Source organism: Aquarana catesbeiana, linkage group LG02 (assembly GCF_042186555.1).
Source record: "Aquarana catesbeiana isolate 2022-GZ linkage group LG02, ASM4218655v1, whole genome shotgun sequence".
NCBI classification, from domain to species: Eukaryota; Metazoa; Chordata; class Amphibia; order Anura; family Ranidae; genus Aquarana; species Aquarana catesbeiana.
The window spans coordinates 40654933-40680170 of NC_133325.1; the positions used below are offsets into that span (position 1 = coordinate 40654933).

Consider the following 25238-nt stretch of genomic DNA (forward strand, 5'->3'; position numbering starts at 1 on the left):
GCTCCGGGGTATGGCATGAATGCCATCCGTTTATCTTCCTGACAGACGTCCCCCGAAAGTCTCATTACCCGGGAATCTAATAAATCAAAATCTAATGGCCAGACGGAGGGGAAGCTGCAGCTGAATTACACAGACAGACCAGCTTAATGGATTCAATTCACAGCGAAAATATTTGTGGATGCCTCCGAACGAAAGAAAAGCTCTGCCAAGCGCTGGATGCGTCCAAAATGACCACCAAACTTAAAGCGGATCTGACCTCTCTCAATCATCATAAACTATTTTTAACCTCTTGAGTACCGGTCACTTTTACCCCCTTCCTGCCCAGGCCAGTTTTCAGATTTCAGCGCTGTTGCACTTTGAATGACAATTGCGCGGTCATGCAACACTGTACACAAACTAAATTTGTAGCATTTTTTTTTTTTGAGACAGATAGGGCTTTCTTTTGGTGGTATTTAGGCCTCTTTCACACGGGACAGATCCGTCTGAGCAGAATCCGCCTGCTTAGCGGGGGGGCATCTCTCCGCTGAGTAGGCGGGTGGCAGGTCCGTGTCTGCTCTGCTATGCAGAGCAGCAGGACCGGTGCTACCACTAGCCAAACTAGGCAGCCACCTAAGGGCACACTGCTGCATAGGGGCGTCCCGCCACTGGTATTCCTACTCTCTTCTCTCTGCAACAAGCACCTAAGTCTCAGCATCAGCAGGCAGCTGCCGCTCCGTTCGCACATAGTGTCAGAGACGCAGTGGCAGCGGAGGACTGTGTCTGTGTAATGACTCCCGAATGAATGGAAGCAAACAAACATTCATTGATGGCCATTAGTAGGCTACATTGATGGTCACTGGTGAGGCTGCATTGATGGGCGCTGGTGAGGCTGCATTGATGGGCGCTGGTGAGACTCCATTGACGGGCGCTGGTGAGGCTGCATTGATGGGCGCTGGTTAAGCTGCATTGATGGGTGCTGGTGAGGCTGCATTGATGGGTGCTTGTAGGCTGCATTTGATGGACGCTGGTGAGGCTGCATTGATGGGCGCTGGTTAAGCTGCATTGATGGGTGCTGGTGAGGCTGCATTGATTGGTGCTTGTAGGCTGCATTTGATGGACGCTGGTGAGGCTGCATTGATGGGCGCGGGTTAAGCTGCATTGATGGGTGCTGGTGAGGCTGCATTGATGGGCGTGGGTTAAGCTGCATTGATGGGTGCTGGTGAGGCTGCATTGATGGGTGCTTGTAGGCTGCATTTAATGTGACGCTGGTGAAGCTGCATTTGATGGGCCCTGGTGAGGCTGCATTGATGGGCACTTCATTATAAAGGTGGGGTATATATGGGCAGGACAAAGGGGGTGGAGCCAAGGGGTGTATGGCAAAATGAAGTTTCGCCTAGGGTGTCAAAAATCCTTGCACCAGCCCTGCAGAGCAGACAAGGACGGAGCCCACTCTACTCTATGGGGCAATCGAATGGAAATGGACTGCATGTCCGTTTCCATCCAATCGTCATCCGATCCGACCTGCTGGACAGATGGCGAACGTATCACCATATGTCTGTGTTTCAGCGGATTTTGTCAGATCGGATCCCAGGCGGGAGTCAGCGGACACTGACATCTGCCTCCCCATAGAGGACAAAGGGTGGATCGTGGACAGGCGGACTCGATCGGTCCGATCGTGTGAAAGGAGGCCTGAATCACAAATTAGTTTTTTATTTTTTCCTAAACAAGATGAAAAAAGACCAAAAATTTTGAAAAAAGAAAACGTTTTTCTCAGTTTCTGTTACAAAATTTTGTAAATAAGTAACTTTTCTCCTTCACTGATGAGGCTGCGCTGACGGGCAGTGATAGGCTACACTGATTGGCACTGATGAGGTGGCACTGATATGCAGCACTGATGGGTGACACTGATAGGCAGCACTGATGGGTGCCACTGATATGCAGCACTAATGGGCACTGATAGGCTACACTGATGGGCACTAATGAGGTGGCACTGATATGCAGCACTGATAGGTGCCTAGCTTCTATAGCTTCCAGAACTTCATATATCGGGATTGCAACTTACACTTCTTATTAAACAGGTTAAAAGTGTGTGTAGTAACAGTATTAACACAGTGACACAAGGAAGACCCTGTCACCAGACCATTCGTTTTCACAGAAATTCTACCAGAAGAACAAATTTGCATTTAAGGTATTATAGCCGTGTCATTTTCTTGTACAAGGCTTACATGTGCAGACTGCTGTTGGGTGCCGCCATCTTGGATGTGATGCTAGCAGTCCCAGCGGACTCAGAGCTGTCACTCAAGTGGCTCTCTGTAGTATTTCCCTTCACTCCTCCCTAGGTATCTACATAAAAGCCTATTTATGGAGGTGAGGGGTGGAGGAGCTGGGCCAGCACAGACAGTAATCAGACACTCCCCAGAATAGGAGAAGGCTGTGACGGGCGGGGAGGGAGAGGTGGCTGTGCGAGGGAATTGACTCTTCTTAGAGCAGTCAAATTTGTAAGCAAGCTCAAAGTGAGTAAAAAAAATAATAATCATTTATGAACGGGAAAAATACTGCAAGTCAGTATTTATTATACTCAAATTTTCTGTGCTTTTACCTGCATTTTTTTTTTTTGTGATGACAGGATCTCTTTAAAAATATCTAAAGCCAAATTATTATTTTTTTATATAGTGGAGAACTTATTTTAAAGTGGAACTTCACTCTCCCAATCAACATTGATTATTTGGAATCATCATGCTGCTAGCATTAGTAAATAGATAGGAAAGTATATTATATTTGCTTGTTTTAACCTTTTTATGTTACATTTATTCAGTTACTTCCTGGTTTCTTGCCTAGGCAAATTATGTCATACACAGGGCAACTGCTGGGCCCCTCTGTTGAAGTGATTGGGCCCAGGGAAATTCAAGCCCTGGTAAGCAAGTAGAAGTGGGGGTGTGGTCCTGTAAAAGTCAATTCATTCATTTAGACAGAAATGAACAATAAAGCTGCCCCGGGCCCCCCTGTTTAGCTGTTGAGGCCTGGGTTCAGTACCACAGGACCAGTTGTACTGCCTTATCAGCAGCCCAGGTCATATATCCCAGGAGTCTTCAGGGGGGCAGGAGGGGTTTTCTCAGCTAAGCAAAACCCTCCTGCTTGCATGCCTGAGCTAAGGACAGATGGATTCCAGGAGTAAAGGCTACATTAATTATTTGCCCTTACTCAAGATGGCCACAGCCATTGTTTTTCAAAGTGGTTTCTCCACTTAAGGCATGGTGACATGGATGGATGGGTGGAGTTTGCTTTGGATAATAAAAATGAATGAAATTATGTTTTTGGTTTGTGGTGTTCAGATGCAGTGAATATCCGCTTTAAGGTTTTTTTTTTTTTTTTTTTTTTTTGCTGTGTGTCTCATTCCAGAGAATTTCCTTTCCTTCCTGTCCGGGAAAAAAAACAGGAAGTAACAGCAAATCTCTCTAAAATGATGTAAATCACCTAGAGCAGTGGTTGCCAACTTATGAGGTAAAGGGGGCCTCAAATGCTCAAATCACCAAAGAGACACACATAATGTTCAATATACTGTATGTAAAGCTTGAGAGGACTGTCAGAGACTGCAGACCTAATTGAAGAAATGAGGGTCAGAGAGTGTGGACAGGATACATTGTTTGCGGGGGGATATGCAGCAGAAGACAATACTAAACTGGGAGCATATTACATGAGTAGGGTGATCATGTGTCCCGGATTGCCCGGGACAGTCCCGCATTGCCCGGGACAGTCCCGCATTTTGCAGGTCTGTCCTGGGTCCAGGGCACATTCATTCCGGAACAATACAGTGGGGATCCGAGCTGTTACTGGAGTTGAGGCTGAGGGGCTGCTCCAGCTGCCCGCTGTGTGTCAGCCCGCGGTGGAACTGTAACTGACACCGAGCAGCTGCACAGCCCTGCCCAGGACACGCCCTCCACTCATACACCCTCTCTGGCTGTAGAAAAGCCAACGTCCCGCTGTGTTACACCAGTCACAGCCCACCGCTCTCATCCCCGGCCCACCAGGCTCCGGTACCGTCCACCCCAGGGTGCGTGTGTGTGTGTCGGTGTAGCACAGCTGAGCCCACTGTTTCCATGGGGCTTCCAGAAACGTGCGGAGACTCTGGGGGAGTGGCTTCCAGGTAAGCTGCTGCTGCACCCCTTGTGCCCTCTATATGCTTGCCAATTTTGTTGACAGTTTTGGAGCTGAAGATGTGACACCCCCCCCCCCCCCCAACTAGTGAAGAACTACAGGTCCCAGCATGGACCCCTCGGAGCTGAAGATGTGACACCCCTGCCCCAAAAAAATGTTATCAAAAGTCATCTTTTTTTGGCTTTTGATGTCCTGTATGGGAAGGAGGGTGAGGGATGCAGGGCTTGCAGACTCATCTCCATTCACAGAAAGGAACTGAACAAAATGCTAAATCACAGGAAACACACATTTACTACAAAAATGTGCAAAGTCTCCCCAGTGACTCCGAGGACGGGACCGGAAGAGCCGGCTAAATATAGAAGACCGGTGGAGACCATGTGAGTGCAAACTACTCCATGTGTATGACATGGATTACACAAACCTCAGCAGAGAACGTGTCTTCCTACAGACTTGTGTCAATTCAAAATGTTCATAAACCAATATATTGGAAATTCACATCCCTCTGTGCTGCTGGAGGGCTCTGCTCCTTCTACTACACATCCCTCTGTGCTGCTGGAGGACTCTGCTCCTTCTACTATTCGTCCCTCTGTGCTGCTGGAGGACTCTGCTCCTTCTACTATTCGTCCCTCTGTGCTGCTGGAGGGCTCTGCTCCTTCTACTACACATCCCTCTGTGCTGCTGGAGGACTCTGCTTCTTCTACTACATATCCCTCTGTGCTGCTGGAGGACTCTGCTCCTTCTACTATACATCCCTCTGTGCTGCTGGAGGACTCTGCTCCTTCTACTATACGTCCCTCTGTGCTGCTGGAGGACTCTGCTCCTTCTACTACATATCCCTCTGTACTGCTGGAGGACTCTGCTCCCTTCTACTATACGTCCCTCTGTGCTGCTGGAGGACTCTGCTGCCTTCTACTACACATCCCTCTGTGCTGTTGGAGGACTCTGCTCCTTCTACTATACGTCCCTCTGTGCTGCTGGAGGACTCTGCTCCCTTCTACTACATATCCCTCTGTGCTGCTGGAGGACTCTGCTCCTTCTACTACACATCCCTCTGTGCTGCTGGAGGACTCTGCTCCCTTCTACTACACATCCCTCTGTGCTGCTGGAGGACTCTGCTCCTTCTACTATACATCCCTCTGTGCTGCTGGAGGACTCTGCTCCCTTCTACTATACATCCCTCTGTGCTGCTGGAGGACTCTGCTCCCTTCTACTACATATCCCTCTGTGCTGCTGGAGGACTCTGCTCCTTCTACTACATATCCCTCTGTGCTGCTGGAGGACTCTGCTCCTTCTACTACTTATCCCTCTGTGCTGCTGGAGGACTCTGCTCCCTTCTACTACATATCCCTCTGTGCTGCTGGAGGACTCTGCTCCTTCTACTACTTATCCCTCTGTGCTGCTGGAGGACTCTGCTCCTTCTACTATACATCCCTCTGTGCTGCTGGAGGACTCTGCTCCTTCTACTACTTATCCCTCTGTGCTGCTGGAGGACTCTGCTCCTTCTACTATACATCCCTCTGTGCTGCTGGGGGACTCTGCTCCTTCTACTATACATCCCTCTGTGCTGCTGGAGGACTCTGCTCCTTCTACTATACATCCCTCTGTGCTGCTGGGGGACTCTGCTCCTTCTACTATACATCCCTCTGTGCTGCTGGAGGACTCTGCTCCTTCTACTACATATCCCTTTGTGCTGCTGGAGGACTCTGCTCCTTCTACTACATATCCCTCTGTGCTGCTGGAGGACTCTGCTCCTTCTACTACACATCCCTCTGTGCTGCTGGAGGACTCTGCTCCTTCTACTACACATCCCTCTGTGCTGCTGGAGGACTCTGCTCCTTCTACTACAGAGGGATGTGCAGTAGAAGGAGCAGAGTCCTCCAGCAGCACAAAAGGATATGTAGACACACTCCTAAACCTTGTGGACAGCCTTCCCAGAAGAGTTGAAGCTGTTATAGCTGCAAAGGGTGGGCCAACTCAATATTTAACCCTACGGACTAAGACTGGGATGCGATTTTGGGGTGGAGGAACTTTGTGCAGGACAGTCATGTTCCTCCACCCCAAACTCGCTCATCCATATCTTTATGAACCTTGCTTTGTGCACTGGTGTGCAGTCATGTTGGAAAAGGAAGGGGCCATCCCAAAACTGTTCCCACAAAGTTGGGAGCATGAAATTGTCCAAAATGTCTTGGTATGCTGACGCCTTAGAAGTTTCCTTCACTGGAACTAAGGGACCAAGCCCAACCCCTGAAAAACAACTCCACACCATAATCCCCCCTCCACCAAATGATTTGGACCAGTGCCCAAAGCAAGGTCCATAAAGACATGGATGAGTGAGTTTGGGGTGGAGGAACTTGACTGGCCTGCACAGAGTCCTGATCTCAACCCGATAGAACACTGTTGGGATGAATTAGAGTGGAGACTGCGAGCCAGGCCTTCTCATCCAACATCAGTGCCTGACCTCATAAATGCGCTTCTGGAAGAATGGTCAAAAATTCCCATAGACACGCTCCTAAACCTTGTGGACGGCCTTCCCAGAAGAGTCAAAGCTGTTATAACTGCAAAGGGTGGGCCAACTCAATATTGGTCTGCATGCCTGTTGTCCCAGAAGGAAGCCTCTTCTAAAGATGATGCACAAGAAAGCCCAAGCAGACTAAGGATATGGATTACTGGAACCATGTCCTGTGGTCTGATGAGATCAAGATAAACTTATTTGGTTCAGATGTCAAGACAAGTGTGTCTTGCCTACAGTCAAGCATGGTGGTGGGAGTGTCATGGTCTGGTGCTGCCGGCACTGGGGAGTTACAGTTCATTGAGGGAACCATGAATGCCAACATGTACTGTGACATACTGAAGCAGAGCATGATCCCCTCCCTTCAGAGACTGGACCGCAGGGCAGTATTCCAACATGATAACCACCCCAAACACACCTCCAAGATGACCACTGCCTTGCTAAAGAAGCTGAGGGTAAAGGTGATAGACTGGCCAAGCATGTCTCCAGACCTAAACCCTATTGAGCATCTGTGGGACATCCTCAAACGGAAGGTGGAGGAGCGCAAGGTCTCTAACATCCACCAGCTCCATGATGTCCTCATGGAGGAGTGGAAGAGGACTCCAGTGGTAACCTGTGAAGATCTGGTGAACTCCATGCCCAAGAGGGTTAAGGCAGTGCTGGAAAATAATGGTGGCCACACAAAATATTGACACTTTGGGCCCAATTTGGACATTTTCACTTAGGGGTGTACTCACTTTTGTTGCCAGTGGTTTAGACATTAATGGCTGTGTGTTGAGTTATTTTGAGGGGACAGCAAATTTACACTGTTATACAAGCTGTACACTCACTACTTTACATTGTAGCAAAGTGTCATTTCTTCAGTGTTGTCACATGAAAAGATAGAAGAAAATATTTACAAAAGTGTGAGGGCAAAGTGTAATTTCTTCAGTTATTCTATTTCTTCTATTATTTTATATTTACATACAGTTTTATATATATATATATATATATATATATATATATATATATATATATATATATATATATGGTATATTTATATACAGCTGACATCAAATACAAGTCCAATAGTACCGACTATAAGAATATATATAATAATATATCCAACAATAAGGTATATAACAATACAGATGCTAATATACAGAAAGATAGAAATGCATACCTTATCTTGTACATAACATTCACGGATTCTCAATCAAGGGATCACCCATACCCTTCATATGGAGTTTATGCCGCACATTACGATGTATGAACACTTAAACATGAGCACGCTGTAGGACACGGACTGAAATCACCCCCCTGGGGGTCACCAGCAGCCAATCAACACAGCAAGACACATAAAGGGGCGTGTCAGCACTGAAACAAAAACGCATTTCTCAACTTAAAATTTCCAAATTTTCACCATTTTTCTGCCGTCGGTGAAGTATTAAATGTGAGAAGAATGGTCATTTTTTCCCATATTTGATCCAATATATTTTATAGGAGAAGGTTTGACAATCCCGCCAGATGTGATATGAACACGCAGAAACAATTGTTACTTTTTTGAATTCCTGGAGGAAGTTTACATTCCTTCTCCAGACCGTTTCCTCAGTCCTTGAAAAATGTGACAATTCTCGGCTTCCTCTTCTTTTAGTTGAGGAGAACAAAAGCCGGCTTTTTCATGTAACATTCTGAGACGCAGACAAAAACCCGCATGGAGGCACAAAGTAAAAAAAATACTCGTCCGAGAAACAGATATTTAATATAAATAAACATAACCACTTAAACCACGGGAAGATTTACCCCCCCTCCTGACCAGGGCATTTTTTTGCGATACGGCACTGCGTTACTTTAACTGACAATTGCGCGGTCGTGCGACACTGTAATTTATGTCATTTATTTCCCACAAATGGTGGTATTTGATCACCTCTGGGGTTTTTATTATTTTACGCTAACAGACAGAACATTTTGAAAAATTGTTTCTGTGTGTTCTCTATATATATATATATATATATATATATATATATATATATATATGGTATATTTATATACAGCTGACATTGACAATCCCGCCAGATGCGATATGAACACACAGAAACAATTTTTCAAAATGTTCTGTCTTATATATATATATATATATATTTTTATGTATTTATATGGAAAAATATATATATATATATAAAACTGTATGTAAATATATATATATATATATGGATATGAGTACATAAATAAATATATATATATATATATATATATATATATATATATATATATATATATATATATATATATATATATATATATATAATATATATATTTTTTTTTCATTTCTGCTATAAAAACATATCCAATAAAATTAAAAAAAAAAAAAATCTGATTTCTTTATCAATTTAGGCCAATATGTATTCTACTACATATTTTTTGTAAAAAAAAAAACCCAATAAGCGTATATTGATTGGTTTGTGCAAAAGTTATAGCGTCTACAAACCATAGGATATATTCTGAAATTTTTATTTATTTATTTATTTTGTATTAGTAATGGCAGCGACTTATAGCGGGACATGCAATAATGCGGCGGTCAATCTGACACTAACTGACACTTTTGACACCACTGCTCTCTCTATTTGTGCAGGGTGACTGGTCTTGTCTCCGCCCCCCCCCTCCTGTAGTTTTCTGCAGACAGCCTGTGGGTGGAGCTGCCAGTCCCCCTCCCTCCTCTCTGGGTCCTGTCCCCTATGCACAGGCCATGTAAGTGTGAACGGGGGCTTAGACTTGAGAAGGAATACAGCGGCATCTTCACTCCGCCCCCTGCTTGCTGATTGGACATTGAAGCAGAAGACAGATGAGGTCATCTCTTTGCTCACTCTGCTCTCTCCTCCTATCAGCATGTTCCTTGTCAGCACATGAGCATGCAGAACACCTGATTAGCTCCCAGTCCTACTACCACTCCCAGTCTGAGTGCTGCTGTTGGGGGGAAATGCAAGAGACTGATACCAAGTCAGATTCAGGCACTTATACTAGCTACTTAAAAAAAAAAAATCATTAATACAAAGTTCTATTAAACTGTATATCTTTATATCTGCTTGGAGGTACTTTACTGAGTACTATTCATATCAACCTGACTGCATAACTAATTTTAGAAAAAAAAAAAAGACCTATTCAGGGTCTAGGGTACCCCAAAACTGGATTGATGCAAATATTGATCTGGCTTAGTTCAGAGCCTAGCTCCACCCCCTTCTGCAACGCACTGCTGGGCCCATCAATGTGGGTGACCTCACTTGTCTCCGCCCCCTCCTGTACTTTTCTGCAGGCGGAGCTGCTGGGCCCCTCCCACACCTCTTTTCTCATTCCTTGTGCAGAGTGACCTCACTTGTCTCCGCCCCCTCCTGTTGTTTTCTGCAGGCAGCCTGTAGTGGGTGGAGCTCCTGGGCCCCTCCCACACCTCTGCTCTTTCTATTTGTGCAAGGAAACTGGTCTTGTCACCGCCCCCACCTGTACTTTTCTGCAGGCGGAGCTGCTGGGCCCCTCCCACACCTCTGCTCTCTCTATTTGTGCAGGGAACCTGGTTTGGTCTCCGCCCACTCCTGTTTTCTGCAGGCAGCCTGTAGTGGGTGGAGCTGCTAGGCCCCTCCCACACCTCTGCTTTCTCCCCTTGTGCAGGAAAACTGGTCTTGTCTCCGCCCCCTCCTGTACTTTTCTGCAGGCGGAGCTGCTGGGCCCCTCCCACACCTCTGCTCTCTCTCTCTTTGTGCAGGGAAACTGGTCTTGTCTCCGCCCCCTCCTGTTGTTTTCTGCAGGCAGGCTGTGGGTGGAGCTACTGGGCCCCTCCCACACCTCTGCTCTCTGTCCTTGTGCAGGGAAACTGGTCTTGTCTCCGCCCCCTGCTGTTGTTTTCTGCAGGCAGCCTGTAGGTGGAGCTGCTGGGCCCCTCCCTCTGCTCTCTGCACAGGCTATGTACAGCACAGTGATGATGTCACTGCTTCTTTTACAAGGTAATATCTGGGTTTGCAAAAGGCATTTGGAGCACACAAAGTGGATTTTTATTTTCCATCCTCTGTGGTCATTGAAACAGACGTTTAAATGAAAATGTTTTTTTTTTGGCCGGAGTTTACCTTTAAATCTGTAAGAAAATAGAACGTGAGGAACTGCAGAGCTAATGCGGCGGAAGGGAAAGTCTTCCTATGTAAGTGGATTCTCAGCCATTAGATAATTAATCCATTTTAATAAATGGCTTTCCAGGCTTTTGCTCACAGTTTAATCCATCCCACATTATGTGCAGAACAACGCGTCCGGAATTAATGGGCGCAGAGTCATTTGTTTACTTATTACTAAAAAGGTTTTTTTTAAATTGGGGAGGTGGGGGGGGGGGTGGAGTGAAGACCCCCAACCAATCGATCATATGAAAAATCGTCCTGTGTGGGGGGGGGGGGGGGGGGGCTCCTTGGACATGTGACCAGCTTCTGCTGGCGGTGACCGCCTCTCCTGTAATGGCAATGTGACCCGTGTCTCAGCAACAGTCATGTGGGTGCTGAGTAGGGTTGCCACTTTTAATTCAAGCCAAACCTGAAAACTTTAGCGGCGCACAGCATTTTATTTATTTTTTTAAAATTTTATTTTATTGTTATTTTTTTTTTGTATACAGTACACTATAGGATTGTAACAGACCTGGGAAACCTTTGGGTGCTCCAAAGAGAATAGTAATTTGGCGTGCATAGTGCCCCCCTCACCCTCCTGTCAGGCCCTGAGTCCCATTCCTGTCTGAATATTGTGTCCGGGTTTCAGGTGGACTGAAACCCAGACACATAATTCAAAACCCGGACTGTCCGGGTGATTTCCAGACAGGTGGCAACCCTAGTGTTGAGGCGGGGGGGGGGGCGCTGTGATGTTTTCAGGAAGCACGCATGCCGTGCAGAGAAGCACAGGGACCCAATGATGATGTCACTAGGCCTAAAATATAGTATGCCATGAAAATGGAAAGGTTTTATTAACCACTTGCCGATCACTGCACGCCGATATATACGTCGGCACAATGGCAGCGGCGGGCAAATGGGCGTACCTGTATGTCCCCTTTAATTGGCGGGGCTAGCTTGTGCCCACCCGCCGCGTACAGCGCGTGCCCGCGGGACCCGCAAACTCGATGTCCGTCAGTCTCCCAGCGATCGTGTCACGGATCTGCAGAACGGGGAGATGCCTATGTAAACAAGGCATTTCTCCATTCTGCCATGTGACAGGACAGGGATCTACTGCTCCCTGTCATCGGGAGCGGTGATCGCTGTCATGTGAGTGGAAGCCCATCCCCCCCACAGTTAGAATCACTCCCTAGGACACACTTAATCCCTTCATCGCCCCCTAGTGTTTAACCCCTTTACTGCCAGTGTCATTTATGCAGTAATCAGTGCATTTTTATAGCACTGATCGCTGTATAAATGACAATGGTCCCAAAATAGTGTCAAAACTGTCCGATGTGTCCGCCATAATGCCGCAGTCCCGATAAAAATCGCAGATCGCCGCCATTACTAATATAAAAAAAAAATGATTAATAAAAATGCCATAACACTATCCCCTATTTTGTAGACGCTATAACTTTTGCGCAAACCAATCAATATACGCTTATTGCGATTTTTTTTTTACCAAAAATATGTAGAAGAATACGTATCGGCCTAAACTGAGGAAAAAAATAGTTTTTTTTATATATTTTTGGGAGATATTTATTATAGCAAAAAGTAAAAAATATTGTTTTTTTTTTCAAGATTTACGATTTTTTTTTTTGTTTATAGCGCAAAAAATAAAAACTGCAGAGGTGATCAAATACCACCAAAATAAAGCTCTATTTGTAGGGAAAAAAAAAGGATGTCGATTTTGTTTGGGTGCAAACAACGTCGCATGACCGCGCAATTGCCAGTTAAAGCGAGGCAGTGCCGAATCGCAAAAAGTGCTCTGGTCACTAAGGGGGGTAAATCCTTCCGGGGCTGAAGTGGTTAAAAAACAAAAATTAAAAAAGATAACAATCATTAGCATGTGGATGGAGGGGTGAAAATCTAAGCAGATTCAGCTTTGAGTAAAGCAATGTTACCCTGACAATACGGGCCGGCGCTGCAGATAATGAGGATGGAGCGGCCTCGGCTCTGTCAGGCTGTAGATAAAACCCGACTCACAGCTGCTTCACATAATTGCTGCGGCGTCCTCCCCGCACCAGTAACAGGAGTAACCCAGTTCCTCTCCTCCTCTATTATTGATGAACTCCGAGTTAAAGCTGCAGAACAACAAGGCCGGCTCCAAAGATTTTTTAACACAAAAGGGAAGGAAATCTCTAAAGGAGCCCATCTTTTATCCAGTGCCTAAGACCTCATTCACATAGGCAGTGGCGACCGCTGTAATTTTTTTTTTTGGGGGGGGGGGGCGGCAAACACCCCCCCCCCCCGTCAGTCAGTCGCACTTACCATATCGTGGCCTCCCATGCTCGGCGGCGGCCTCCCGTTCCCCTGCTCTCTACAGAGGCTTCCTCTTCTTCCCTCCTTCTCAGTGGCCAATTGGGAGTCTTCTCTTTTCGGCCAATCAGAAAACGTGTCTCACACCCGCTTCTGATTGGCCGGATTGAGGGTCAGTGTTACAACAGCGAATATTAATTCGTGGCTTCCGTTTCTTCCCTCCTTCTCGGCGGCCAATCGGGAGTCTTCTCTTTTCGGCCAATCAGAAAAACGGGTCTCACAACCGCTTCTGATTGGCCGGATTGAGGATCATTGTTACAACAGCGAATATTCATTTGCGGCTTCCATTTCTTCCCTCCTTCTCGGCGGCCAATTGGGAGTCTTCTCTTATCGGCCAATCAGAAAATAGGTCTCACACCCGCTTCTGATTGGCCGTGTTGAGGATCAGTGTTATAACAGCGAATATTCATTAGCTGTTGTAACACCTAGGTGGGGTCGGGGCGCAGTGCTCTGCACCCCAAGCCCACCCTATTTTGAAGCCTATTAGAACCCATGGCTCTCATCAGGTGCTTCAAAAAAACACCCCCGCCGCTGTGATTCATGCTCCCGGCATTCTGAAAGGGGCTGGACACCTGAATAAGGGGTGGCCATGGATAGATTCAGGTTATGCATGAATCTATCTATTATTCATATAGGGGGTGGCAAGGATAGAGGGGGCCGCGGCCAGCCCTTGCACATAGGTGCAGCCTGCTAAGGCATGCATTTTACGGCACGTTACTGCAACGCATTGTGCGGAGCGTGATCAAAAATCTCCGTTGCATTTCGAACTTAACATTGAAACTGTGAAGGAATGCTACGGGTTCTTGCAACGGCGGTGCCCTGCTGTCCTCGGATGTACGGCGGTTCTTAATGGACATATGTAAAAATAGAAAACTTTATGATAGCACCTCTGTGTAATATTATTATTATACAGGGTTTATATAGCGCCAACAGTTTGCACAGCATTTTACAACATGAGCGCAGACAGTACAGTTACAATAAAATTCAATACAGGAGGAGTTAGAGGGCCCTGCTCATTAAATATCCGAGTACAACGCACAGCCATTCACATCTATCCACTTAAAGTGGAACTTCAGTCATTCTTTTCATCTTTCCATCTATTCAATCTTCTGCCCTTGTTGTTGTTTTAACTTTGGATAGTAAAAAAAAAAATTCTGCCAGTAAATACCTTATACAGCCCACTTCCTGTTTCTTGTCTGGTCATTAGCCTAGGCTTATGACATCATGCACAGCTCTCTCTCTCTCACTCTCGTGAGAGTTTGCCAAGAAGGGAGAGGGGATGAGTCATAAGAGGGCCAATGAGAGCTGCAGAGCTGGAGGTGTGCCTCTGTGTAAATCCAGGAAGTGAACAGTCAACAGCTTCAGCTGCCCACAGTTAAAATGGCTGCAGCCAGACTCAGTGGAGGGAGATTTCTGCAGCTTTTTTATTACAAATTATGTGAGCAGGCTGCAGTTCCTCTTTAACCGCTTGCCGACCAGCCGCCGTCACTATACTGCTGCAGGTCGGCACGATCCCGCGAACCGTCGTAGTTGTGTACGTCAGCTCACGGGATCGATATAGCAGGCGTGTGCCTCCGGTGGCGCGCGCGGGATCGTGCCGACCTGTCGCAGCTGGGGGGGGGGGCGATGCTCGTGACCGACGGTCGCGATGACCGCCGGCCACGAGCGATCGCGAGCGATCGCGAGCACGAGGGACAAAACACGGAAGTGTGTGTGTAAACACACAAATCCGTGTTTTGTTCTGAAAGGAGTGACAGATCTTGTGTTCCTATTAGCTAGGAACCACGGTCTGTCACTTCCTCTAGTCAGTTCCCTCCCCCCTTTAGTTAGAATCACCTCCCAGGGAACACAGTTATCCCTTAGATCGCCCCCTAGTGTTAACCCCTTCATTGCCAGTGACATTTTTACAGTAATCAATGCATTTTTTTAGCGCCGATCGCTGTTGCATTTGGCCAGACGTGACCCCAAGTGAATGGGGCTGTGTCGCATCCATCCATTTTTAGGGTTAAAAAAACGGTGGTAAAGAGACAACTTATCACCTCCTCGCTGCGATGCAAAGTGGATTAGAGGGGTGGCAATGATAGCTGCATGTGTGAAATGGTAGTGGAGTGTTGTCACCCTAGGACAGGAAGTGTTTTATTAGAAGGATCACCAGGTGAACATAAAGCAAAAAAGACAGAAAAAAAGAAAACTAATGCAGCCATCATGTCTAAGGAAGCTGCAATAGATGACTTTTTTTGTTTTTGAGTTTAGATACACTTAAAAAAAAAATAATAGCTAAAAAAAAAAACAAAAAAAACCACCCAAACTACTTAATATCGACCTATCACCAACGACCACAAATCAATGCCGAAATGGTGAAATTTTGCCAAAATTTGGGGGAAACAAAACCTCTTCATTTTGCTCCCCCCCCCAGCTATGACTTTCAGCCGGGGTGTAGATGACCTTGCCCAGAGCCCTAGAAGTAGATATGACGAGCAGATTTACAAATCACAGCCTTTGCTTCAGAACGCAAATAAGGAATTTCACTTCCATTCCATTGTGCCGCACAGAGCGGAACGCTTTCCCAGGCTTCATTATCTGGAACTATTCTTTTACTGGAATTCTACTGAGCTGTGAAATAACCCGCCTAATGTTCCTTATAAATAATGTTTTGCTGTTTAAACTGATAAATCAAAAATTTAAGTGGAACTCAAAGCTGTGAAATAAATTAACAAATGGAACGTAGCTATGAATACAACATGGGAGAGATGATATATCGGCCAATTATGTTCCCCTTTTTCTTAAAAGAAGACTCAAATTTAATAAAAAATATATTTTTAAATTATATTTTAAAAATTATATACAGTATATATAAATATATACTGTATATAATTTTAAAATATTTTTTAAAAATATATTTTTAAACACACACAGTATAATATATAATTGCTATATACAGTATACACTATATATATATATATATATATATATATATATATATATATATATATATATATACAAAATTTTAAAAATTATATACAGTATATATTTATATATACTGTATATATAGACACACACAGTATAATATATAATTGCTATATACAGTATACTATCTATATATATATATATATATATATATATATATATATATATATACACACACAATTATAAAAATTATATACAGTATATATTTATATATACTGTATATATAGACACACACAGTATAATATATAATTGCTATATACAGTATACACTATATATATAAATATATATATTATATTTATAAATATATATTATTTTTTAAATATATTTTTAGATATTTTTTTTTATTAAATTGGTGTCTTCTTTTAAGAAAAAAGGGAACAGATCATATTTGGCCCGTATATCTTCCCTTCTTTGTTTTATTCATAGCTACGTCCTATTTGTTAATTTATTTTTAACCTAGCTCTTTTGGATTTGGATTTTTTAACTTTTTTTTATAATTCTCCTTAAAGGGTGCGTGGCAGAAATATGTCCTATGCCTACATTTGCTAATATGTGTCCCTCGTTCCTATCTCAAAAAGTTGGGAGGTATATGTTGGGAGGTATATGTTGGGAGGTATATGGAGGTGCCCTTTTCTGGACTCCTGGGAGATAAGGTAAAGCTCCACTACATCAGAGGTAGCAGGGACTTGGTCCCCTCCTGGGTTCCCCCCTTCAGAGGGAAGGAATTGTGGAAGTCAGTAGATGGAGAGTGCAGGCTAATTATTCCAGCCAAAGCTGAGGAGGGAGCATCTCCTAGTTGGGCAGTTATACACTATCTCTATCTTTGTTGAGAACAGCTGTGGATTAATGAAGTTGGATCTGTCTACCACTTGACTTTCTACACTTAAAGAGATTTATTGACCAACCTTGGCCTCCCTGTGAATGTTTGCACAGGAAATGTGATCCACAGCCAAACCTGGGGAGTAGCATTGTAGACATTGTGTAAACCTGGCTGTTGAACCTCAGAAGGAATGATGGACCAGTGTGTGGATACCCCTAGGAGTAAGGCAAGTGATCAGGCACAACCAGGAGGGTGGAGGAGGTCGAGTCTCCAGCCACCATCCTAACATAGGGGAGTACCAGTTGGTCTGAGAAGTATGTGTGCCCTGGAATTCGGTATAACTCGTAGGGTGTCCAACCTGCTCGCTATGGCCAAGCGCAAGGCAATCCAGGCCCCACTTACCTGTGGCCATCCATGGTTTTGAAAGGTGCCGACACCAGGAAGGGATCAAGCAACCAGGCAAAGTCTTGCATGTGCAGTGGTCAATGTCATGGTGAGCATTTCCTGCACTGAAGGCTTATTCCTCAGTAGAGCTGGTTTACATTGGGGACATTCCATTTCTCCAAAATTTGGATGAAAATTAGGAGATTTCAGCAAATCTTTTATTTTTCTGGATTTTAATGGCTAATGAGGGTTAAAAAAAAAAAGCTCCTTTTCAACTTTTGGGGAACTGTTGGTGTTCCTCTCATTGACCATATTATTTTATGGGGTTATTTCACATTAAGAAAAACAAAGGAGTGTGGAGAATAAGGCCCTCTGAATAACAAGGAGACTTTAACAAACAGTACATGACTGGCTCTTGAAATGTGATTAATGCACTACAGCAGCTCTTCAGAAGAGGGAAGCGCACTCTATAGGAAAAACAAAGCAGAGAGGAAGGTGCTTCTAAGTGCATTAATAAAACACTTTAATGACAAGGAAGGGTTAAAAACACTCACAAGATGGGAGTGAAAAACAGGCATATCAATGAATCCATAACGTCCAGCGAGATGCCTCCTGGGAGTAAAGAGAGCTGCAGATGAGAAGTTCCAGCCAACCAGTGGTGAGAAACCCTGTCTCAATGATCCAAGATGGAGGGCCGTGCTGTCAGGACAAACATGGAACCCAGGCAACCAGAAGTGACGTCAGAGTGGGCGGTTACATATTTCGGAGCATGCCCAGTCGCTCCATCTTCAAACCAATCATTGTCATTGAGTGACTGGGCATGCTCCGAAACATAAAACTTCTCACTCTGACTTCACTTCCAGTTGCATGGCTTCCATGCTGGTTATGACAGCTCGGCCTTGTCATTAACCACTTGCCGACCAGCCGCCATCGTTATACGGCAGCAGGTCGGCACGTTCCCGAAAATTCGCTGTGGGTGCACGTCGGCTCCTTTAAGTAACCGAAGCAGGCGCGCACGTGCCCGCTGTACAGCGGGTACCCGATGCACGTAGCCAGCGGCCGCAATGTCCGCCCGCCACCCGCGATCACTGGAATGAGAGCCAGAAGGGGGATCTGTCAATGTAAACAAGACAGATCCCCGTTCTGACAGGGGAGTAGAGAGAGATCGTCTGTTCCTTGTGATCAGGAACAGTGATCTCTCTCCTCCTCCAGTCAGCCCAGCCCCCATACAGTTAGAAACACCTCTGTCAGGGCTGGGCTCAACCCTTCCTTCTCTGAGCTGTCAGCTAATTGCCAGTTCCTATCTCTCCACAGTTACTCAGCTGCTGATGATATCCTGCTCGTCAGTCCTGCCTACTTAAGCCATCCAGTCCAGAGGAGCTCTGCCTTCACCTTGGTCAACATCACAGAAACTATCGCCTGCAATCCTGTTCAAGACTTGCTTTGCTGACATGCCTTCTGGCTCCAGATCCTGCTTGCTGTTCCACTACATTGATCCCTGACTTCTGGCTTGGCTGACTATCCATTCCGGTTATCGAACTTTGGCTATGTTTTGACTATGTTTGTTCTTTTTACTTTTATTAATAAACAAGTGATCTTTAACTGTACTTCTGTCTCGGCCTGATTTCATAGTTTCTGACAACCTCCCAGGGAACACTTAACCCCTTGATCGCCCCCCTAGTGTTAGCCCCTTCCCTGCCAGTGACATTTATACAGTAATCAGTGCATTTTTAGTGCTGATCGCTGTATAAATGTCAATGGTCCCAAAAAAAGTGTCAAAAGTGTCCGATCTGTCCGCCACAATGTCATAGTCCCGCTAAAAATCATAGAGAAAGCTCTATTTGTGGGAAAAAAAAGGACGTCAATTTTGCTTGGGTGCAATGACGCATGACCGTGCAAATGTCGGTTAAAGCGACGCAGTGCTTTATCGCAAAAAAATGGCCTGGTCATTAAGAGGGCAAATCTTCCGGTCTGTAAGTGGTTAAAGTGTTTTATTACTGCACTTAGAAGCGCCTTCTTCTCTGCTTTGTTTGTAAGAAAAATAAAGACAGTGGGGAAAAAATAAATAAAACAAAACATTTAAAGTAACGTCATGCAGATAATGATCAAAAACACAAAAAAAGAAACAAAAAAAGAAACACAAATACAAAAACACTATAAAAAAAACTAAAATAATGTAAATATATCAAAAGAAAAACACACTCTACAAATAAAGAAAAAAATTGTACATTTTTTTTAAAACAGGTTAACGAGTGATACTGATAGTATGTTTCAGCAGTAATTTCACAACAAAATCAATTTTGCCAAAATAACTCTTATTTCTACTCCTTAAAAAGATGAGCAACAGCGTGAGCTGGATGATATCAAGATGCCGGTTTATTTTATTTTAGGTGACATTGGAAGGTACAGAAGACTGACACCTCACTGTGCTGGTCTGATGAGCCAATCACCGTCCTGACAGAACATTTTACCATCTTGCCAGGAGTTCTGCTTTTATCATCAGTCATCATAGATGATTGTGAATAGCCAAAGAGAATGAACAAAATGATGCTACAAATCAAGACTGCTCTTATTATGGCAGAAAAGGAACAGTTTTCGAATCTACAAAAAAAAAAATAAGACTGAAATGGAAGTGAGATTCGTGCATCCCTGCGGACACATTCATCTATATCAGTGGCCCATTGCTTGCCTTTATCTGGCCCTTGAGGCATTATTCCTGCCACTGACACTAACAATGGGGAACAACTCCTTCCACTGACACCATCAATGGGGTATAATTCCTTCCACTGACACCATCAATGGGGTATAATTCCTTCCACTGACACCATCAATGGGGTATAATTCCTTCCACTGACACCATCATTGGGGTATAATTCCTTCCACTGACACCATCAATGGGGTATAATTCCTTCCACTGACACCATCAATGGGGTATAATTCCTTCCACTGACACCATCAATGGGGTATAATTCCTTCCACTGACACCATCAATGGGGTATAATTCCTTCTACTGACACCAGTGATTGGGCATAATTCCTTCCGCTGACACCAACAATGGGGCATTATTCCTCCCACTGACACCAAAGATGGGGCACAGTTCATTCCACTAACAGCAATGATGGGGGATAACTCCTTTCACTGACACCAACAATGGGGAACAACTCCTTCCACTGACACCAACAATGGGGTATAATTCCTTCCACTGACACCAATGATGGGGCATTATTCCTCCCACTGACACCAATGATGGGGCATAATTCCTTCCACTGACACCAACTATTTTTCCCCCAAATACCAAAGATCAGGTATTGTTTACTCCCACTTGGCACAGTCCGGCCCCCCTAAACTCTGAAGGACAGTAAACTGGCCCTTTCTTTAGAAAGTATGGAGTCCGCTGATCTGTACCATCCCTGTCACAGCTACCAGCTGGAATTTTGCGTGCCTGCTAGGTGTAATAAACTGACAGCTTTGGACCTTGCTTTCCAACCAAAGTGGTTCCCTATTATGTGGTCCCTATATCAGGTACAATGTAGCAATCACATGTAGGCTGAAGGCTTCATTCAGGAATTATTTCAGCCGGCGGAACTTGCTGAAGCCTGTAGATGGCGGTGTGTCTCTGTTTTAATACTGTAATTGTCTAACACGTTTATATTAATGCAATAAAAAAATTATATATTGATTATAATATAGTAAGCTCTAAGGAGCAGGGCCCTCTGATTCCTCCTGTATTGATTTGTATTGTAAGTGTACTGTCTGCCCTCATGTTGTAAAGCACTGCACACACTGTTGGCGCTATATAAATCCTGTATAATAATAATAATATAATGTGAAAAATATATATACAGTGAATATACAAAATAATCACCCCCCTTTAAAATGATCACAGTGTGTTGCTTTGCACCCTTAAATGAAGACAGACACATTTTTTGTTTTATCCAGCTGTATTTACTCAGTGCATCTTATAACATCCAAGTGAAAGAAAAAATGTCAGAAAAAAATAATAATTCAAAAACAGAATCACCGAGCTGGAAAAAGGATCACCCCCTTCCTAAAAATAACTTGTAAACTCAATCAGGTGTAGCTGATCACCTTCTCAATGGCACACAAAGCCAATTGGCTTTCAACTGTGATCAGCTGTGGTCATTTTGATTAACTCAGCATGAAAATAACTTTCCTGTTGTGGACAGGCTATGGATACAAAAACAATTCAAAGGTGTTACCCACGCCTAGGAGCACAGTGACATCTATTATAAAGAAGTGGAAGGTATTGGGTACAACACAAACCTTCCCTTGATCAGGACGTTGCTCCAAACTGGATGAAAGAGCCTGGAGGAAACTGGTCAGAGAGGCTACCAAGAGGCTCACAGCAACTCTGAAGCAGTTGCAGGAATTTATGACAAAGAGTGGTCATTGTGTGCATGTGACAATATCACAAATTCTCCACAAATGTGGCTTGTATGGGAGGGTTGCAAGAAAAATGCCACTCCTCAAGAAAGGCCACATGAAGTCACCACCGAGCTTTGCCAAAACGCACCTTGAAAATTTTGAGGCCACATGGAAAAAGGTGTTATGGTCAGATGAGACTATAATTGAATTATCTGGCTTCAACACCAAATTATATGTGTGGTGGAAATCCAATACAGCTCACCATCCAAATAACACCATTCCTACAGGAAAGCATGGAGCTGGTAATATCCTGTTGTGGGGGTGTTTCTCTGCAGCAAGGACGGGAGCACTTGTCAGGATAGAAGGAAAAATGGATGGGACAAATTATCATGAAAATTCTTGAGGAAAATCTGCTGCCCTCTGCCAGAAAGTTGTCAATGTAAAGAAGGTTTACCTTCCAATGTGACAATGACCCAAAGCACACAGCAAAAATGACCACACACTGGTTGAAGGAGAAACAGGTGAATGTCCTTGCATGGCCTAGTCAGAGCCCAGACTTAAATCCCATTGAAAATCTGTGGAATGACTTGAAGACTGCCGTCCACAAACAGTCACCATTAAATGTATCTGAACTTAAGCAGTTCTGCAAAGAATAGTGGGCAAATATTGCAAAGTCGACATGTGCAAAATTAGTAGAGACAAATTCCAACAGACTAAAGGATGTAATTAAAGCAAAAGGTGCTTCAACAAAATACCCACATAAGGGGGGTGATCCTTTTTCCAACTCAGTGATTCTGTTTTTTATTTTTTTTTTTCTTACATGTTGGTGTTATATCTTCCACTTAGATGTTATAAGTTGCACTAAGTAAATGCAGCTGAAAAACAAAAAAACAAAAACTGTGTCTGTCTTCATTTCAGGCTGATTATTTTAAAGGGGGGTGATTATTTTATATACCCATTGTATATTATAAATAAAAAAAAATGTAAGAAATTAAAAAAAAAAAAAGAAATTAAATAATTAATTTAGAATTAAGCATACAAACAAAGTACACAGGTCATGAAGAATTATCTAAGCCACCATTGTTGATCTCTTCTTTTGGGAATGTTAACAGCATTTCCATTCAAACCTAGCTGCTAGAAGCACGCAACTGTGCACACTACTAGCTGCAAGACCACCCTGTTAACAACATCTCCCGATCTCTACTAACGATCTGGGAGCAACCAGCGTGGTCTGCAATCACATGATCACCAGGTTAGCTATGACATCACATGAGGTTTTTTTTTGTATTTTTGTACATTTGTCAGCCATAAATAATGAATCTTGGCAAGAATGGCATTAAAGCATTGCACCAAATTAAAGCCTTACATGTCCTTAAAAATTAAAAATGATTTAAGCAAATTTGGCATAGAATAATTGTCACGTTGACTGGCACTGCTAAATTTGGTCTTGGCATCAGTGGAGCTGAGGTCATAAAAGGGTGTGTATGTACTATTATTAGCCTAATATTAATAATAATAAAAAAATTTACATACTGTATACTGTGTATAAATAAATACAATTGACACTGTGTGTATATATATATATATATATATATATATATATATATATATATATATACACACACACACACACACACACACAGTTGTGCTCATAAGTGTACATACCCTGGCAGAATTTATGGTTTCTTGGCCATTTTTCAGAGAATATGAATCATAATGACAACAAAAACTACTCAAATTACCCTGATCAAAAGTTTACATACCCCAGTTCTTAATACCGTGTATTGCCCCCTTTAACATCAATGACAGCTTGAAGTCTTTTGTGGTATTTGTGGATGAGGCTCTTTATCTTCTCAGATGGTAAAGCTGCCCATTCCTCTTGGCAAAAAGCCTCCAGTTCCTGTAAATTCTTGGGCTGTCTTGCATGAACTCCACGTTTGAGATCTCCCCAGAGTGGCTCAATGATATTGAGGTCAGGAGACTGAGATGGCCACTCCAGAACCTTCACTTTATTCTGCTGTAGCCAATGACAGGTCGACTTGGCCTTGTGTTTTGGATCATTGTCATGTTGGAATGTCCAAGTACGTCCCATGCACAGCTTCCTGGCTGATGAATGCAAATGATCCTCCAGTATTTATTGATAACATACTGCATCCATCTTGCCATCAATTTTGACCAAATTTCCTGTGCCTTTGTAGCTCACACATCCCCAAAACATCAGCGATCCACCTCCGTGTTTCACAGTAGGAATGGTGGACCTTTCATCATAGGCTTTGTTGACTCCTCTCCTAATGTAGCGTTTATGGTTGTGGCCAAAAAAACTCAATTTTGGTCTCATCACTCCAAATGACTTTGTGCCAGAAGGTTTGAGGCTTGTCTCTGTGCTGTTTGGTGTATTATAAGCGGGATACTTTGTGGCATTTGCGTAGTAATGGCTTTCTTCTGGTGACTCCACCAAGCAGCCCATCTTTCTTCAAGTGCCTCCTTATTGTGCATCTTGAAACAGCCACACCACATGTTTTCAGAGAGTCCTGTATTTCACCTGAAGTTATTTGTGGGTTTTTTTGCACCCCAAACAATTTTCCTGGCAGTTGTGGCTTAAATTTTAGTTGGTCTACCTGACCGTGGTTTGGTTTCAACAGAATCCCTCATTTTCCACTTCTTGATTAGAGTTTGAATACTGCTAATTGGCATTTTCAATTCCTTGGATATCTTTTTATATCCCTTTCCTGTTTTATACAGTTTGACTACCTTTTCCCGCAGATCCTTTGACAATTCTTTTACTTTCCCCATGACTCAGAATCCAGAAACGTCAGTGCAGCACTGGATGAAAGATGCAAGGGTCTGTCAGGAGTCCAGAAACTCATTGACCTTTTATACACACACACTAATTACAAGCAAACAGATCACAGGTGAGGATGGTTACCTTTAATAGCCATTCAAATCCCTTTGTGTCAACTTGTGTGCATGTTATCAGGCCAAAATCACCAGGGTATGTAAACTTTTGATCAGGGTTATTTGGGTAGTTTCTGTTGTGATTCTGATATAAAAAGAGTGAACACAGTTGATTGATAATAAATGGCTTCAGCCAAACACTAAAATGAAAGAAATGTTTTTGTGTTATCATTCATAATCTCTGGAAAAAGGCCAAGAAACCATAAATTCTGCCAGGGTATGTAAACCTATGAGCACAACTGTATGTGTATATATATATATAAAATATAGGAAGCATATATGGCTTTCTTCTCAGATGGGAGGGCAGATTCTCATTCTAGTAAAGTTGTCAGGATGCCATTGACCTAATTATTATGCAGTTCGGCAGTCCCATATCCGTATATAAAAACATGACTATGCACACGGTGACCGCACCGTCACTTGACCCAGCAGGTTCACTCATCAAGCACTCGCTGCTATATTAGGAAAATGTGGGAAGGGGTGAAGCAGGCAGTCCCGTGACTTGCAGTCAGCACAGTCAGCGCTCACTCACTGTTCATGTCTGCTGTCAGAAAACATGAGCTATGACTTAAGTCAGTAACAGGTCATCACCCCCAGCCGCCCCCCCCCCCCCCTC

At 43.8% G+C, this 25238-nt stretch overlaps 1 protein-coding gene across 2 annotated transcripts in view; it reads right to left on the bottom strand.

Moving 5' to 3' along the window:
* Window positions 1-25238, bottom strand: part of GAB2 (GRB2 associated binding protein 2) — a 237040-nt gene that overhangs the window by 116422 nt on the left and 95380 nt on the right. The window contains exon 1 of one of the 2 annotated variants that reach the window (XM_073612819.1): window positions 7806-7869. The exons of the other annotated variant lie outside the window; for it this stretch is intronic. The gene's annotated coding sequence lies outside the window, so the exon portion shown is untranslated. Of the gene's footprint in view, window positions 1-7805; window positions 7870-25238 lie in introns of those variants that run through there. 2 annotated transcript variants of the gene reach the window in all.